We start from the raw sequence: 19,752 nt of genomic DNA, 5'->3' as shown, positions 1-19,752 counted from the left end.
TGCACATCAGTAAACACATAGTCCTTGACAGAGGGTAGATCCAGTTCTAGTAGCAAGGAAACCTTGACAATAGAAGATCTCCCTACTGCTGCAGTCTTCTTCCACCATTGCTGATGTCAATATCACACAAATATCTTCCACCTGGATCACCATTGATGGCTTATTTTGGATTACACTCTGTCTGGTTCCTTCCCTCTGATCTAGCCATCACGCGTGGCCCTGCCAGGATTAAGGAATCCTGATGCCATCGCTCTCCATGCAGAAAGTTGGCAATCTATGGAAAGGGGAAACCACTTAAGCAATGGGTAGAGAAGGATATATTTTACTTCACATCTTTTGTTTCTTTAATTGACTTGTGGGACGTGGGTGTCACTGGCTGGGCCAGGATTTATTGCCCATTCCTAGTTGTCCTTAAGAAGGTGATGGTGAGCTTCCTTCTTGAACCACTGCAGTCCATATCTTGTAGGTGGACCCTCAATGCCCTTGGTGGCAATGGATTCCAGGATTTTGACCCAGTGACAGTGAGGGAACGATGATATATCTCCAAGTCAGGATGGTTATAATGAAGCAAGTTGAAATAAAGGGGTCTTTTTCAGGATGGCACGTGGTTACTAGAGGTGTTCCACAAGGGTCTGTGCTGGGATCACAACTATTCCTGTTATACATTATAATTTGGATAAAGGAACCGAGGACATTATTGTTAAGTTTGTACATGGCACAAGTATAGATGGAAGAGCAGGTAGTGTTGAGGAAGTGGGAAGGCTGCAGAAGGTCTTGGACAGGCTAAGAGAGTGGGTAAAGAAGTAGCAGATAGAATATAGTGTGGGAAAGTGAAAGGTTTGGTAGGATGAATGGAGTCATAGACTATTTTCTAAACAGAGAAAAGTTTCAGAAATCTGAAGCACAAAGGGACTTAGCAGTCCTAGTTCAGAATTCTCTTAAAGCTAACATGCAGGTTCAGTTGGCAGATAGGAAGGCAAATGCAATGTTAGCATTCAGTTCAGGAAGGCTAGAATACAACAGCAGAAATGTACTGCAGAGGCTATTTAGATACTGGTCAGATGGCTTTTGGAATATTGAGAACAATTTTGGGCCCAATTTCCAAAGAAGACTGTGCATTGGAGGAAGCCAACAAACATGATCTCAGGACGTAGGACTTGTCATATGAGGAGCAGTCGAGAACTCTGGGTTTGTACTTGATGGAGTTTAGAAGGATGAGGGGAAATCTAATTGAAACTTACAGAATATGGAGGGGCCGGGAGAGACTGAATGTGGAGAAGATGTTTCCACTAATAGGAGAGACTTGGGACCCAAGGGCACAGCTCAGAGTGAAGGGATGACCCTTTAGAACCGAGGTGAGGAGGAATTTCTTCAGCCAGAGGGTGATTAATTTGTGGAACTCATTGCTGCAGAAGCCATGTCATTGAATATATTTAGGACAGAGACAGACAAGTCTTTGATTGGTGAGGAAATCCAGGGTTATGGAGACAAGGCAGGTGAATGAGAAACATATCTCAAAGTCAGAGGTCACATGACACCAGGTTATAGTCCAATAACTTTATTTGAAAACACAAGCTTTTGAAGCATTGCTCCTTCGTCAGATGAAGTGTTAGAAGACTTCACCTGATGAAGGTGCAGCACTCTGAAAGCTTGTGATTTCAAATAAACGTGTTGGACTATAACCTGGCGTTGTGTGACTTTTGACTTTCCACCCCAGTCCAACACCAACACCTCCACATTGAAACATGTATCAGCCATGATTGAATGGTGAAGTGGATTGATGGGCTGAATGGCCTAATTCTGTTCCTATATCTAATGGTCCTATGAATGTCTTGGAGGGGAACTTGCAGGTGGTGCTGCTCCCATGTACCCAATGTCCTTGCCCTTCTAAATGGAAGTAGTCATGGATTTGGAAAGTGCTGTCTAAGGAAGTTTAGCAAATTCTTGCAGTGTACCTTGTAGAGACTACACACTGCTGTGATAGACCATCGATGTAGAAGGGTGTGGATGATTGTCAATGTAGCGGTAATCAAATGGATTGCTTTGTCTTGGACAGTTCCAAGCTTCTTGAGTGCTGTTGCAATTACACTCTTCCAGGAAAGTGAGGAGTGTTCCATCACATTCCTGACTCGTGCATTATAGATGGTGGACAGGCTTTGGAGAGTCAGGAGGTGAGTTACTCGCTGCAATATTCCTAGCCTCTGACCTGCTATGTAGCCACTGTATTTATATGGCAAGTCCATTTCAGTTTCTGGTCAATGGTAATGCCCAGAATATTGATAGTGAGGAATTCAGTGACGGTAACACCATTGAATGTCAAGGGGTGGTGGTTAGATTGTCTTTTATTGGAGATGGTCATGGCCTGGCACTTAGGTGGCATGAATGTTACCTGCCACTAGTTAGCCCAAGCCTAGATATTGTCCAGGTCTTGCTACATTTGAGCATGGACCACTTCAGTATCTGAGGAGTCTTGATTGGGGCTGAATATTGCGTAATGATCAGTGATCATACCCACTTCTATCCTCATGATGGAGAGAAGATTATTGATCAAGCAGCTGAAGATGGTTGGGCTTAGGGCACTACCCTAAGGAACTCCTCCAGAGATGTACTAGGGTTGAGGTGACAGACCTCTAACAATCACAACTATCTTCTTGTCTGCCAGGTGTGACTCTAACCAGTGGAGAGTTTTTCCCCCGATTCCCATTGATTCCAGTTTTGCCAGGGATTCAGCCTTGATATCAAGGCTATATTTATCTTACCAACTCACCATGGATCCCATGTGACTTCACATTTGTATCTGCTTGCCATGAGGGACCTTCTCAAAAGCCTTGCTAAAATCCATGTAGACAACATCCACTGCTCTCCCCTCATCAATCATCATTGTCACCTCTTCAAAAAACTCAAACATGTTTGTGAGACACGACCTTCCCATCACAAAACGATACTGCCTGTCACTAATAAGTCCATATTTTTTCAAATGTGAATAAATCCTGTCACTACGAACCTTCTCCAATAATTTCCCTACCACTGATGTTAAGGCTCACTGGCCTGTAATTTTCCGGATTATCTATTTCCCTGTTTAAACAAAGGAACAACATTAGTTCTTCTCTAGTTCTCCTGGACCTCGCCAGTGACTGAAGAGGATACAACCATTTCATACAAGGCCCCAGCAATTTCCTCCCACACCTCCCTCAGTGTTCTGGGATAGGTCCCATCAGATCCTGGGGACTTGTCAAACTTGTTTAGCTTTTCAAACATCCAACATTACCACATTTTTTTGTATTGACATGCCCTAGAATATCAACATACCCCTCTCTAGATTCACCATTCACTATGTCCTTCTCCTTTGTGAATACATTGCAAAGTATTCATTAAAGACCTCACTCATATGCTCTAGCTCCACAAATAAATTTCCTTCTTTGTCCTTGAATGGATCTACGCTTGCCCTATCTACCCTGTTGCTCCGTATATATTGTCAAAATGCCTTGGAATTCTCCTTTATTATGTTTGCCATGGTCATTTCATGGCCCCTTTTAGCTCTCCTAATTCCTTCTTTCCTGGTTTCGTTATGTTCTTCAATGGCTCTGTCTATCTTCAGTTTTTCAAATCTGACATATGCTTCCTTTTTCAAGCTCACAATTTCTCTTGTCATCGAAGGTTCCTGAACCTTGCCATCCTTATTCTTCATATTCACAGTGCTATTGACCACACTAGACCCCCTCAAAATATTTTAAGAAGGTAGCCTAGACCATAACTTTTTCTTATTTTAATGGTAGATGTGAAGTGCCCTGTTCCTGTTGCGATAGAACTGGTCAAACTATTCGACATTAAGCAAAACATTATTTAAATACTACAGTTAAAATACAAACAAAAGAAAGAGGAATTTAGAATAACTTAACTATTGGAAAACTTAACCAATAATAGATTCAGTAACTGGTTCTAATTAACTGTCCCAATATAGTAAGATCCTATAAACACACCCCTTGGCAAAAAGGCAAATTCAGACACAAATTCTCGTATGCAGCTCTCCAATCCAGGATGAAAAAGCATCAAGATAAGATTCAGAGACGGCAGCAGCTAGGAGACATTCACTGAATCTTCCAAATCTTTTGGGACCCCAATGGCTTCTGACTAAAACCAAACCTTAAAACTAAACAAAACTAGCAACCCTGGTCTGTGAGAGCTGGCCGCACCCAGGCTCCTTCCATTGTCACAACTTGAAAAAAAAACCCCAAGGCCTCACAAATTGTTTACTTTCTTAGAGACACCTCAGTCTCTCTGCCTCATAATCTCGCTTCAAGAAAAACCAGGACAAAATAACCTCTTAAAGTGACAGCATCATCACAATAGGAGCATGCTGACCGTGAACTCTAATCAAGTGGCTTTGAAAAGATTGCCACATGATAGATACGGATGTACTCTCAAACAGCCACCTCCAATTTACATTCCCCAGCTCCTGATTAATTTTGTCATAGTTAGCCTTCTCCCCAAATTAGTACTTTCACCCAAACACTACTCTTACCTTTATCCATAAGAAACTTAAAAATTTACGCAATTATGATCACCGTAAGTTTTGACTTTCACCATTACCATTTTTTGTCATTTATTCTCTCCTAGCTCCCATCCTATTGCAAACCTTCCCAAATGTCTTTTTCACCCCTCCCATTTTCTTTACCTCTGTACTCATTTAAAACCTGATGCATCATTAACTTTTCACTGTAACTCCAATAAACTAGAATTGCAATAGGAACAGCTATACCTGTGCATTCCAGCCAGACTGTGGCCATCAGCACAGACACAACTTTTCTCAACGCTGGTGGCAAGGTGGCTGTATTCTCAATGGATGTAACAGCTACATTTACAGAGGGAGCAAAACTGGCCCACACACAGACCAAGCATAAACTTGCCACAATCTATAATAAATCAGACCATAACAACAGATAACTTAAATGAATGTATTTAAATACTGTTTTTCCTAGTATATTAAGGCTTTGTGCAGGGATACTCTGACAGTCCAGGTTATCCACTGGACAATGATTGCATTATTAATGCCAGGCACATTGTTTTAATGCTGCTGGTGACAATAAATTTGAGTATTTTGTTCAAATAATTTATAAATTAAATTTAAAACCGATTTTTAGTAAAAAAAAACTACAAACAATTCTCCACAGTATGAGTTAATAGAAAGTTCAGAATCTCATTTACTAATATTTATTAAATGTATTTATACATCATTTACTGACTTGCTAAAAGCATATTTCAAAGAGGGAACATCAATAAACGATAGGCAGAGTGGATACAAGAACTTGCAACTTGGTCAAGGACCGCACAGTATTTTTTGTCTCATAAACCAACTTGTTTGTTTCACAAAACTAAAAATAGAAGCAGATAGACCATTCAGTCCCTCAAGCCTGCACAACCATTCAGCATTCATGGCTGATCTGACTGTGTTTTGAATTCCACATTCCCAGCTATCACCCTTGCCACCACCCTGCCTGCACATCCTCCCCTCCCTGACAGCATTAAACCCTCTCATCTGGCTCGCGTTCAGCCTCCCTCCCTAAGACCATTCCCTCCTCAAACCCTGACAATGAAGATTCTTCTGTTACCAGCTGATGATGCTTAAGCAGGACTTGCTTAGGTTCCTATCACACCTTAGCTATGTATAGAAAATCTGGACCGTTACCTCTCTCTTTTTTCTCTTCTTTTTCTACGTGGTCAGCAGCATCGTGGCTTCATCAATGTCTGGAGTGGTTCCAGAGTGGGACTCTGCAGCGAGGTGGCAAATGTGGCAATGGAGCATGGTAGCAGATAGGGCCCAGAGCAAGATGACAGCAGCAAAGTGGCTGAAGATGACAGCAGTGGCAGTTGGTCACGAGAGATTGCGATGGCGGCAGCGGCAGCGGCAGCGGCAGGCAGTTGCAAAGTAGTATTTGGGGCCAAAGCCTGGCATGCCCAATGGGGTTCAGCAGCGGCGGTCAGCAGTGAAGACGGTTGGCGAGCACTGGCAGGTCTTAGTTCAGCGTGGACGAAAGCATGCCCAGTGCTGGGGAGAGCAAGCCCTCTTGGGGGAAGCCCACCTTGGAGCATCAGCAGGACCTTAGCTGGACATCATAGAATATGAGTCCCCCGATTGTGGCAGTTAATCTGTTCCAATCAGGGAATCCTGGCTTACACATATAAACAGGAGCATCAGACATCCTGTCACTCTGAAAGCTGGCTCTGAATGAGGCAGGACTAAAGTTAAGGACTGTTTATGGGTAAATAAAGGGTGACTTAGTGACAGATACTGGCCTCTGTCGAGTTATTTCAGATGCAAAAGCTTTTTTTGAAATTCTATTCCTTCATGGAATGTTTCACCACAAGGCCAACAACTTCACATCCATAACTGGCCCTATGAAGGGCCACTTCAGATTATCTGGGAATCTCCAGGATCAGGAATGGATCTCCTGACCATTGGTGCTCCAGCCCAGGAGATATTCAAAATTTATGTTACTTGTCATATCAACAGCCTTGCATTTGACCAAGTGTGGCATTAAGGAGCAAGCAAAACTGGAGTCAATGTGAGTTGGGGAGAAGACTCCCTAGTTGGAGTCAGATCCTGCTCAAAGCAAGATGGTTGTGGTTTTTGGAGGTCAATCATCTCTGCAGTGTCCTTGCCCTAGACATTTTCAGCCGCTTCATCAATGACCTTCCCTCCATCATAAAGTCAGAATGGGAATGTTTGCTAATGATTGCACAGTGTTCAGCACCATTCACAACTCCTTGGATATTTAAGCAGGTCATATCCAAATGCAGCAAGATATGGATAATACCCAAGTTTGGGCTAACAACTGGTAAGGAAAAAGTGCCAGGCAAATGACCATCTCCAACAAGTGACAATCTAGCCACCATTCCTTGATATTCAATGGCATTATCACTGCTGAATTCCTCACTAATAACATCCTGGTGGGTTACCATTGACCAAAAGCTCAACTGGACTGTCATAAAAATACTGAAAACAACAAATACTGTTTCTATAACACAGTCTGGAGCTGGAAGAACACATCAGGCCAGGCAGCATCAGAGGAGCAGGAAAGCTGACGTTTTGGGTCGGGAGCTGGAACTTCCTCCCTAACAGCATTGTGGATCTGCTCACATTTCATGACTGCAGCCATTCAAAAAGGCAGCTCACCACCACTTTCTCCAGGGCTACTCGAGTTGACAAATAAATGCTGGGGCCTAGTCAGTGACATCCACATCCCATGAAAGAATAACAAAATAGATGTGACCAGAACACATTATCTTAAACCATCTTCCTCCAACTCCTCTGTTCCTTTCTAGCTCTCTCCCCTGCTCCTCTAGAGGCATCTGGACTCGAAACATTAGCTTACTTTCTCTCCATGGATGCTGTCTGACCTGCTATGATCTCCAGCATTTGTTGTTTTCAGTGCAGATTCCAGCACCTGCAGTAATTTGCTTCACCGTATGAAATACTATGGCTACAAGAGAAGGTCAGAGGCTAGAAATACTGCAAGTAATTCACCTCCTGACACCTCAAAGCCTGTCTACTATCTACAAGGCACAAGTCAAGAGTGTGACAGAATACTCTCCACTTAACTGGATGAGTGCAGCTCCAACAACACTCAAGAAGCTTGACAACATCCAGAGCAAAGCAACCTATTTGACTAGCATCATATCCACAAAAATTCACTCCTATCTATAAAATGAACTGCAGTAACTCACCAAGGTTTCTTCAAATGCATCTTCCAAAGGCATGGCCTCTTCTCACTGAACAGGAGAAAGGTAGTGGAAGAATAAGAGCACAATTTTCGAGGCCCCCTCCAAATCACTCACCATCCTGACTTGGAAATATATCACCCTTCCATTGGTGTCACCGGATCAAAATCCTGGAACTTCCTCCCTATCAGCATTGTAGATCTGCTCACATCTCATGACTGCAGCCATTCAAAAGGCAGCTCACCACCACCTATTTGGAATGACCCATAAATGCTGGCCTAGCTAGCAACACCTATGTCCCATGAAAAAATAACAAAATAGTACATGGGATACAGATGTGACCTGACAACATTATCTTAAACCCTTTTCACCCCACTGCTCTGTTCCCTTCCAGCTTTCTTCCCTGCTCCTCTGTTCACACCACACTCTGCCTCCTTCAATGTTCCAACCACCTACCTTCCTCCCCTCCTCCCTGTCTCCCTTATCTTCCTACACCTTACTTGCACCCTTTCCTCCTTACACACTCCTTCCCACCCAACCACTCTTTCTCACTTCTTCTCATTGCCTACACTCTTCTTTTCCATCTCCCTATATTCCCTGACCTGCTCCTTCTCCGCCTACCTCTGACACCGCCAAGCAGACCAAAAAGCCTACTTCCACTCCTCCTCTGTCACCACCTACACACCACTCCCTCCTCGCTATCCCCCTGCACAGCACTCACAGGTAATGGATAAAGGCTGCCACCATCACCACCAACCTTTTCCCCTCACTACCAACTCTACGCCCATCGCCCCATCAACTCTTAATCCCCTCTAACCAATAAACCATCTCTCCATCCTCCACCAACCTTTCCCCCACCTTCACCACCAACCTCCACCTCCTCCCTACCACAAACCGATCAACCCTTACACACCCACCATCAATCCTTACACCCCAACCACCAACCCTGCCCCCCCACTAGCAACCCTTCCCACCCCACCACCAACTCTCCACCTCTCAACATCAACCCTTCCCTCCCCACCAACCCTTTATCCGCTACACCATGACAAACCCTGCCCCCGCACCATCTATTCTTCCATCCCCCCTACCAGCCTCTCTCACCATCAATCCTTCCCATTCTACCAATCGTTCACACCCACCACCACCACCAACCCATTCCCACCCATCATGCTGAGTTGATGCAGCATAGGCAAAGTCCCTGGGTGTGAGGGACCCTGTTTGTATACTTCTGAGTTGGGTAGCAATCTCTAGAAAGCACGTGTGAGACTCATACGGTGTGAGGGGGTGGGTGCTATGGATTGGGCTGTTTGGGAAGGGTGTCTCTGAAATGGGGGGTGCAGCTGTGGGTGCAATCTCTGAGTGGGGTACTCTAGTTGTGAGTGGATGTTTGAAGGGACTGGGGGTGCAGGGGTGGAGTCTAGGAGTGGTAGTGGAGTCTGGGATTGGGTATATAAGGTTTAGTTGGGGTCAGGGGTTGTGGGATTAGTGGGTAAAGGAGTGTTTAGTCAGGGTCTTGGGGATAGGGTGGCAGATGGGGTCTATTCAGTGCCTAAGAGTGCAGGTGGATGGGGTTTAGTCAGGGTCTGGAGTCGGGGATGGTGGGGTGATAGGGTTTAGTCGGGGTCTGGGGGTGAGGGTAGTGGTAGGGGGTTTAGGCAGAGTCTGGGGGTGAGGGTGGTGGTATGGGGTTTAGGCAGGGTCTGGGGGTGAGGGTGGTGGTATGGGATTTAGTCAGGGTCTGGGGGTGAGGATGGTGATATGGGGTTTACTCAGGGTCTGGGGGTGAGGATGGTGGTATGGGGTTTAGGCAGGGTCTGGGGTGTGAGGGTGAAATGTTGACAGTTGCCGCACGTGCGCGGGCGATTAAATGATAAGCATCCGCGCGGGCCCAGCCACCTGGGCGGGACCAGAGCGGAAAGAGGCGGGACGGTACTGCGCATGTCCCGCCCCTTCAGCGTCCTCGCGCTGATGCTCGCGCTCGCGCACGCTGCCTCGGGAGTTGCCGCGTGCCCGTGCACGCTGCTGGCCGGACGTCTGCGCTGTCGTCTGACTACGTGGCTGCGGCTGGATGCTCGGGATCGAAGGGCGAGTGGGAAGAGGAGCTGAGATCCAAGAGACTGGGACACGGCGGCGGCAGTGACTGTTCCTGTCCCCGGCCTGGAGTGTTAAGTCGCTCGTTAAAGCGCTATCCGAATGTCGCTGGGCCCTGGGGAGGTGAGTGTTAGCGCTTCATCGTACCGACTCAGGGACTGGGGGCGCTGCCACCGCCACAAACTCATCAAGTTTTCCCAAAGTTAACGGCGTTTCCACAAACTGAGAATCTGTGCCACGGCTGGTCACGTTCCCCTCGACCCCGGAGTGGGTATGTTCTCCAGAGCGTGTACGTGCTCCGGATTGCATTTCACCCTGAGATTATGTACATAGCTCCACTATGTATATAATCGCCATTGTAAATATCCCAGAGTGTAAATAACCGCCAGAGTGTGTGCATACCACAAAATGGGTACAAGCCCCAGAATGGGTACGTTCTCCAGTGTATATAACGCTCAGAGTGTGTGGATTCAACACGAGCAAATTACTGCAGATGCTGGAATCTTCGCTGAAGACAACAAATGTCGGAAATTACAGCAGGTCCGACAGCATCCATGGAGAGAGAGCACAAGCAGAGTGGGTATAACTCCCAGTTGTGTACACAGCTCCAGTGTGTACATAACCCTCCAGTATAAATATCCCACAGTTTGTACGCCCCCAGAGTGTGTACATACCCCAGAGTGCATATCGCCCCCAGAGTGTGTACACAGCCCCAGAAAGTACATAACCCTTAGATTTTTACATAACCCAGAATGTGTATCTCACCCTCAGAGTGTGAACACAGTCCCAGATTGTGGATTTAATCTCGAATTGTGTATATATCTCTTGTACAACCCCAGATTGTGGGTGCATCTCAACAGTATGTATACCCACTAGATTGTGGATACAGCACCAGATTGTGTGTACACACCCTAGATTGTACATATAGCTGTAGACTGGAGATACACTTTCAGAGCATATGTAACCTCCCAGACGGTCGATACAATCCCGAAGTGTACATACACTCCTGAGTTATGTTCCTTCCCAGATTGTGTATACACCCCCAGAGTGCAAATATGACCCAGAGTGTGTACTTACCCCCAGAGTTTAGTTTGTGCAAACAACCTCTGAGGGGTCACGATTTCAAGGTGAGAGGGGAAAAGTTTAAGGGAGATATGTATGGAAAGTTCTTTACGCAGAGGGTGGTGGGTGCCTGGAAGGCGTTGCCAGCGGAGGTGGTAGAGGCGGGCACGATAGCGTCATTTAAGATGTATCTAGACAGATACATGAATGGGCAGGGAGCAGAGGGATACAGATCCTTGGAAAATAGGTGACAGGTTTAGATAGAGGATCTGGATCGGCGCAGGCTTGGAAGGCCGAAGGGCCTGTTCCTGTGCTGTAATTTTCTTTGTTCATTGTTCTTTGTACACATCCCCAGGTTGTGACCTGATGCCCAGGGTGTATAAAATCTCCCAGAGTATATATATACCCCTCAGTTTTTGGTTATGCCTTCATATTGTATACACGCCTTGAGATTGTGGATACAACCCCAGATTGTGTACATACCCTTTGAGCATATGTACCCCAGAGAGTGTATATGCCTGGAAATTGTATATACAATTTGAGATCTATATAACACCCCCTCCCCTCAGATTATGTAGACAGCTTAGAGTATATAAATCTCACGGAGTACATACACAACCCAAAATGTATACACTGCAGGTTGTATATATGCCCAGATTGCAGATGTGACTCTAATATCTATTATGTTATTCCAGTCATTTGGTTTGTCTCCAGCACCACCTTATTTTTAATTTTTTGTAATTATTTATCTGCCTCATTTAATTGGATTATAAATCATCCCTTCGCTAGTTATTCAGCTTTCACACTTTACTCGCACCGTCTGGCACTGTTGATCACTTGCAGAGATCTATTATTCAGCCTGTTGACACTCCACGCGCACCATTTGTATGATCTTTTGATCTCTCTGCCCATTGATATCTCTGCCTATAAATTCTGTGCCTGTGTGTGTGTGTCTCACTTGACAAAGAGGCAGCACTCCAAAAGCTTGTGATTTCAAATAAACCTGTTGGACTACAACCTGGTATTATCTGACATCTGACCTTGTCCACCCCAGTCAGACACCAGCACCTCCACATCATCCCATAATTTTATACATCTCAATCACATTCCCCTCTCAATCTCCTCTTGCTCTTGGGAAAACAACCCCAGTTGGTCCAGTCTGTTCTCATAATTGAAAGTCTCCATCCCTGGCTATATCCTGGTAAATCCCTCCTGTACCTTTTCCAGTGCTATCACATCCCTATAGTTACGTAGGTTCCAGAACTGACACAGTATTCTAGCTCTGGCCTAACCAATATTTTATGCAGTTCCAGAATCACCTCCCTTCTCTTAAAAGGGTTTAGGCCTGAAACGTCAGCCTTCCTGCTCCTCTGATGCTGCATGCCTGCTGTGTTCATCCAGCTCTACACCTTGCTATCTAAGTAGACTACACACCACCTTAACCACTTTATCCAGCTATCCTTAAGGGACCAGTGTATATGCACACCAAAGGCCCTCTGATCCTCAGTGCTTCCTACTGCTCATCATGTATTCCCATGCCTAGTTCGTCCTCCCAAGTGCATCACCTAAGGCTTATCTGGATTGAGTCCCATTTGCTGCTGATCAGCCCATCTGACCAGCCCGTCTATACCTTCCTGTAATCTAAGGCTATCCTCCTCACTATTTACCATCCTGTCAATTTTTGTATCACCTGCGAATTTACTGATCAATACCGCCTATGTTCAAATTTAAATCATTTAAATCATTTATATCATAGATCATAGAATCTCTTCAGTATGGATACAAGACCATTCATCCCATCGAGTCCACACCGACCCTGTGAAGAATATCCCTCCCAGACCCACCGCCCCCAACTTATCCCTTTGACCATGCACAACCCATGGCTAACCCACGTAACCTACATTTCCCTGGACATTATGGGCAATTTAACATGGCCAATTCACGTAACCTGTACATCTTTGGACTGTGGGAGGAAACCGGAGTACCTGGAGGAAACTCACGCAGACACGGGGATAATGTGCAAACTCCACATAGACAGTTGCTTGGGGGTAGAATCAAACCCAGGTCCCTGGTACTGTGAGGCAGCAATGCTAACCACTAAGCCACCGTGCTGCCCCACAAACCATAAGGCTGCCATAACTGATCCTGTGCGACCTCACTGAACACATACTTCCAGTCGGTAAAACACCCCTTAACTGTCGCCCTCTGCTTCCTGTCACTCAGTCCACTGTGGATCCAATTTGTCAAATTTCCTGGATCCCATGGGCTCTCACCTTTCTTATCAGTCTCCCATGTGGGACTTGTCGGAAGCATCGTTGATATCAAAGGTATTTTGGCCACAGGTACCCACATGGCCCCCAGTGATGCTTGTTTGTTGAGTACATAGAACATTCATTGCTCCAGTCCTAGTCGGGTCCTTCCTCACAACTCTTTCTCTGGTACATCAATGACATCGTCAGTACTGCTTCCCCCTCTCTCATCTGGAATTGGAGAAATTTGTCAATTTCCATCCTTCTCTCAATTTCACCTGACCTACCTCCTCCCTTCCCTTCTTCAACATCTCTGTTTCCATTTCTGGGGCTGGCCACTAATATTCCATTACAAACCACTGACTCCCACAGTTACCTGGATTATACATTCTCACACCCTGCTTCCTGTAAAGATTCCAGTTTTTCTGCATCCATTGCATCTGTTTTGATGTTTCAACCTACTGAGGCGGGGCCTCAGAAATATTCACCTTTCTCCTCAATCAAGAATTACTGCCATCAGACAGGTCCCTCAACTGTGTCCGACACATTTTCTGCACTTCTGCCCTCACCCCTTCCCCTTCCCTCCCACAAAACTGATAGAGTGCCCTGGTCCTCACTTTTCACCTCACCAGTGTCTGCACCCAAAGGATGGTAAGCTTACATTTCTGGCACCTTCAGCGGGGTGCCACAACTAGACACACATTCCTCTCCCTTGTCAACAATGCACAAGGACCGTTTCCTCTGGGACACCCTAATCCAATCCTCCTCCACTCCCAACACCCCATGGCACCTTCCCATGCAATCGCAGAAGGTGTAATGGCTGCCCGTTTACTTCCTCCCCTCTCATTACCCAAGGCTCCAGACACACCATCCAGGTTAAGTAGTGATTTATCTACACATCACTCAATCTAGTCTACAGTACTTGCTGCTCACCATGTAGTCTCCTCTGCACTGGGGAAATGAAACACAGACTGGTGCAGTATTTCTATATTCTGTCTGCAAAATGACCCTGAGCCTCCAGTTACCTGCCACTTCAACATACTACCGTGTTCCCTAGCCAACATTTCTGTCTCGGGCCTGCAGCAGTTCCCTAGTGAGGCTCAAAACAAGCTGGAAGAACAACATCTTGTTTTCCACTTGGGGACCCTGCAGCCTTCAGGACTTAATATTGAATTCAATAATTTTAGGGCCTGAACACCACCTTCCATGTCCTTTGCCCACCCCTTCACCCCAGGCTCTGTAATCACAAGGGCTGCTTTCAGCGCAGCTAACCCATTTCACCTATTTATGCTCCTGATTTACCATTATCCATCTGCCAAACCGTCTTTCTGTCTCTTGGGCTCCACCTATCATTTAATCCTTTAACCCCACCCCTAACCCCTGTCTTCAGCATAAATTACCACTGTTTCTCTTGTAGTGAGTAAAGTGATGGCATTTTTTAAGTTTGTACTGTGATTTGTCTCTTGGCTGATTTTTATTATTAAGGATTGTTATAGAGCAGTGTTTTTTGAGCAGTAAGACTGTGCTAACGCTGCATTTTGAACAAAGTATGTTATCTGCTTTTAGGTAATTTCTGGTCTGTAGATTGTTAAAAAGTGGAAATAATTTTTAGTGTGATGTAGTCTTCCTGTCAGACGTGGGAGATCAGGAAGAATTTGAATGTTTCTGGCAATGATGTCTGCAGGAAGTATGTTTGGTGGGAATCCTAACAAACCACATGGATCAGCTAGATGGGCAGTTACAGGCAATGAGGAGGTTACACGAGCAAGGGGATGTGATGGATGGCATTTTCAGGAAGTTGGAGGCACCCAGATACAATCAGGTAGATGGTTGACTAATAGGAATGGTAGGAGAGATAGCCAGGTAGTGCAGGACACTCCTGTGACTTTTCCCATCTCAAACAAGTATGCTGTTTTGGATGCTGTAGCGGGGGATAGCCTTTCAGAGAGTATAGGACGACATCCAGGTTTCTGGTACTGTGACTGGTGCTATTAGGTGTGCATCAGGTTCCAAGCAATTGATTGTAATAGAGGACTGTCTTGTAGGGGCAAAGACGGATGTTTCTGCGATTGTCAGTGAGTCAGTAGAATGGTGTGTTGCTTCCCTGGTGCCAGTGTGAAGGATATCTCAGAGAGGGATAGGAATATTCTGAAAGCGGGGAGTGACCAGCAAGTGGCCATTGTGCTCATTGGTACCTATGGCACAGGTAAGGAAAGGGATGAGGTTCTGCAGAGAGAATATAGGAAACCAGACAGAAGGTTTAAAAAGTAGGTCCTTGGGATAGTGATATTTGGACTTATACCAGTGCTATGTGCTAGTGAGAGTAGGAGTAGGAGGGTAGAGCAGACGAAAGCGTGGCTGAAGAGCTGGTGCTGGGGACAAGCGTTTACATTTTTGGACCATTGGGGTCTCTTCAGGGGTAGAAGTGATCTGTATAAGAGGGATGCGTTCTATTTAAATTGGAAGGGGACCAATAACTTGTGGGCACATTTGCTAGTGTTACTTGGGAGGCTTTAAATTAGTAAGGGTAGAAACCAAAGCGAAAGGGGGAGGCCATTCTGGGGACCCTGGTTCGAATCCCACCACGGCAGATGGTGGAATTTGAATTCAATAAATATCTGGAATTAAGAATCAAATGATGACTGTGAATCCATTATTGATTGTCAGAAAAACCCATCTGGTTCACTGATGTCCCTTAGGGAAGGAAACTGCCATCCTTACCTGGTCTGGACTACATGTGACCCCAGACCCGCAGCAATGTGGTTGACTCTTAACAGCCTTCTGGGTAATTAGGGATGGATAATAAATGCTACCTAGCCAGTGACGCCTTCATCCTGTGAATATATGAAGAATAAAGATATTGAGAAAAGACTGAGGCTGTTATGGTAGATAAGGGGAGCAAGTCGAATAGTCAAGGCAGACAAGGATTGGCAGAGAACTAGGTAAAACTGATAAGTTAAACTGCATTCACTTCAATGCAAGAGGTCCGACAGGTAAGGCAGATGAACTTAGGGCATGGTTGGTATAGGAACATGCAACTGGGATATCATAGCTATTAGGGAAAGTTGGCACAGGGATTGCCAGGACTGACAGCTTAATGTTCCAAAGTACTGATGCTGCAGGAAGGATAGCAAGGAAGGCACAAACGGAGGGGAATAGTGTTTTTGGTTAGGGAGAACACTACGGCTGTACTTAAGGAGGATGTTCCTGGGAGATCGTCCAGTAAAGTTATGTGTGGAATTTAAAAATAAGAAAGGGTCGATCACCTTGTTGGTATTGTATGACAGACCCCCACAATAATCAGTGGGAAACTGAGAAGCAAATGTGTAAGAAGATCTCAGATATCTGAAAGAAAAATAGGTTTGTAATGGTAGGGGATTTTAACTTTTCCACACATAGACTGGGACTGTCATAGTGTTAAGGCTTTGGATGGGGCTGTATGACTCTGACTTCATAAGTGTGTACAAGAAAACTTTGTTATTCAATATGTGGATGTATCTTCTAGAGAAGGAGCAATACTTGACCTTCTGTTGGGAAATAAGGTAGGACAAGTGACGGAGGGGTCAGTGGGGGAGCACTTTAGTGCAAGTGATCATAATTCTATTAGTTTTAAAACTGTTATGGAAAAGGATAAACTGATCAAAAAGTTGAAGTTCTATATTGGAGGAAGGCCAGTTTTGATTAGGCAGGAACTTTCCTAAGTTGATTTGGGAAAGCTGATTGCGGGTGAAAGGATGATTGGGAAGTGGGAGGACTTTAAGAATGAGATAACGAGAGTTCAGAGACACAAGGTTCCTGTTAGTGTGAAAGGCAGGGCTGTTAGGTGTATGGAATGCTGAATGATGAGAGAAATTGAGGCTCTGGTTAAGAAAAAGATGGACGTATATATCAGCTATAGACAGCTGGGATCAGGTGAATCCCTAGAAAAGTATAAGGGCATTAAGAGTATACTTAAGAGGGAAATCAGGAGAGCCAGAAGAGAGCATGAGATAGCTTTGGCAAATAGTTAAGGAGAATCCAAAGAGATTCTACAAATATATTGAGGACAAATGAATAACTAGGGAGGAAATGGGGCCCCTTAAAGATCAACAAGGCCGTCTATGTACCTGAGATGGCTGAGATACTGAACGAGTATTTCAGGTCGGTATTCACTGTAGAGAAGGACATGGAAGCTAGAGAACTTGGGGAAATAAATAGTGATATCTTGAAAAGTGTCCATATTAAAGAAGAGGAGGTGCTGGACGTCTTAAAACGCTAAAGGTAGCTAAATCCCTGGGACCTAATCCAGGTGTTTCTCAGAACATTGTGGGAAGCTCGGGAAGAGATTGCTAGGCCTCTTGCTAAGATGTTTGTATCATCAGTAACCACAAGTGAGGTGCCGTGGACTGGAAGTTGGCTAATGTGGTGCCATTAGTTAAGAAAACCTGTAAGAAAAAGCCAGGGAACAATAGATTGCTGAGTCAGTGGTGGGTAAGTTGTTGGAGGGGATTCTGAGGGATAGGATTTCTGTACATTTGGAAAGGCAAGGACTGATTAGGGATAGTCAGCATGGCTTTGTGTGTGGAAAATCATGTCTCACTACGTTGAGTTTTTTGAAGAAGTGACAAAGGAGATTGATGAAGGCAGAGCAACAGATTTCGTCTGTGTGGACTTCAGTAAAGCATTTGATGAGGTTCCACATGGTAGACTGGTTAGTAAGGTTAGACTATATGGGATCTGGGGGAGCTAGCCAATTGGATACAAAATTGGCTTGAAGATAGGAGACAGGATGGTGATGGAAGAATGTCTTTCGGACTGGAGGCCTGTAACCAGTGCTGTGTCACAAGGATCGGTGCTGGGTTCACTGCTTTTTGTCATTTATATCAATGATTTGGATGTGAATATCGAAGGAGTGGTTACTAAGATTGCAGATTGCTGGTGTAGTGGACAGTGAAGAAGGTTACCTCAGAGTACAACGGGACCTTGATCAGATTGGTCAATGGGCTTAGGAGTGGTAGATGAAATTTAATTTAGATAAATGTGAGGTACAGGTGTTGCATTTTGGTGAGGCAAACCAGGGCAGCACTTATGCAGTGAATGGTAGGGCCCTGGGGAGTGTTGCCAAATAAAGAGACCTAGAGGTGTGGGTGCATAATTCCTTGGAAGTGGGTAGACAGGAAGGTGAAGAAGGCATTTGGCATGCTTGCCTTCACTGGTCATAACATTGGTATAGGAGTTGAATGTCATGTTACCGTTGTACAGGACATTGGTGAAGCCACTTCTGGAATACTGCATACAATGCTGGTCACCCTTTACAGGAAGGATCTTGTTAAACTTGAGAGGGTGTAAAAAAGACTTACAAAGATGTTGCTGGGGTTGGAGGATTTGAGCTATAGGGAGAGGCTGAATAGGCTGGAGTATTTTCCTTGGCGCATCAAGGCTGAGGGGTGACCTTACAGAGATTTATAAGATCATGAGGGGCATGGATAGGGTGAAGAGCCAAGGTCTTTTTCCCCGGCTGGGGGGAGTCCAAAGCTCTAGTATATAGGTTTAAGATGAGTGAGGAAAGATTTAAAAAGTGCCTGAGGGGTAATTTGAATGAACTGCCAGTGGAAGTATTGGAGGTGGGTACAATTAGAACATTTAACAGGTATCTGGACAAGTATATGAATAGGAAAGGTTTAGAGGGATATGGGCCAAAGGCTAGCAGATGGGATGTTTGGTCAGTATGGATGAGTTGGACTGAAGGGTCTGTTTTGTGCTGTATGACTCTGTGACTATTTCTTAGTTACCATCAGTCCTGAAGAAGGACCACTGGACCCAAAATGTTAACTCTTTCTGTCCACAGATGCTGCCAGAATCTGCTGAGTATCTCCAGCAATTTCTGTTTGTGTTTTAGATTTGCAGCATCTGCAGTTCTTTGTTTTAATTTAGATGATAAATCAGCAACTGTTATTAAGAGTGACTAACTTTTATTGGTATTGTTTCATAAATCTTGTAAAGTTTACTAACAGTGCTAAAATCTTTTGGGAGGTGTAGGCTTCTACTAATTCATATTTTTATGATTAATTAATTAACACGGAGATGGCAGGACAGGTGATGGACTGTGATGGACTGCAATTGAAGAAAATGAGAGCTTCTGGATGCCTGTCTGATCCAGGGCAAATACATTGCTTGTGACTGCAGGAACATCAGCAAGTCGCTGAAATACAGACACTGCAGTACATTGAGGAGGTGGAAAGTTACCTGAACTCTTTGTTCTGGAGGCAGTCACACCCCTTATGGTAGGGTGTTCTGATTTTATCAGTGGTCAGGGACAGGAGGGTGTGACTGCAAGCAAGCAGGCAAGGAAACCCAGAGGACAGGAGCCACAGCCTTGGCAATTGTCCAACAGGTTTCAGGTTTTCTCAGTTTGTTTGAATGACAGTGATGGCTGTAGGATGAATGAGCTAACTTACTGTGGCAGCACAGTACAGGAAACCATTCCAGGTGTGGGGACAAGAAAAGTAAGTGGTGATAATAGAGTACAGGGCTGGATGAACACAGCAGGCCAAGCAGCATGCTCCGAGCATGCTGCTTGGCCTGCTGTGTTCATCCAGCCCTGCACTCTATTATCACCACTTACTTTTCTTGTCCCCACACCTGGAATGGT

The 19,752-nt window shown here is 45.1% G+C and overlaps 1 protein-coding gene across 2 annotated transcripts in view; it reads left to right on the top strand.

Annotated features, from left to right (window-relative positions):
• The first annotated feature begins 9,695 nt into the window (after nucleotides 1-9,695).
• slc39a13 (solute carrier family 39 member 13) overlaps nucleotides 9,696-19,752 on the top strand; it is a 51,978-nt gene continuing 41,921 nt past the window's right edge. For both annotated transcript variants that reach the window (XM_020518131.2, XM_048606951.1), the window contains exon 1: nucleotides 9,696-9,933. The gene's annotated coding sequence lies outside the window, so the exon portion shown is untranslated. The remainder of the gene's footprint in view (nucleotides 9,934-19,752) is intronic.

Source organism: Rhincodon typus, chromosome 17, assembly GCF_021869965.1.
Source record: "Rhincodon typus isolate 14 chromosome 17, sRhiTyp1.1, whole genome shotgun sequence".
NCBI classification, from domain to species: Eukaryota; Metazoa; Chordata; class Chondrichthyes; order Orectolobiformes; family Rhincodontidae; genus Rhincodon; species Rhincodon typus.
Note: the sequence above shows the minus strand (reverse complement) of the source record. Positions and strands in the feature narration are given on the sequence as shown.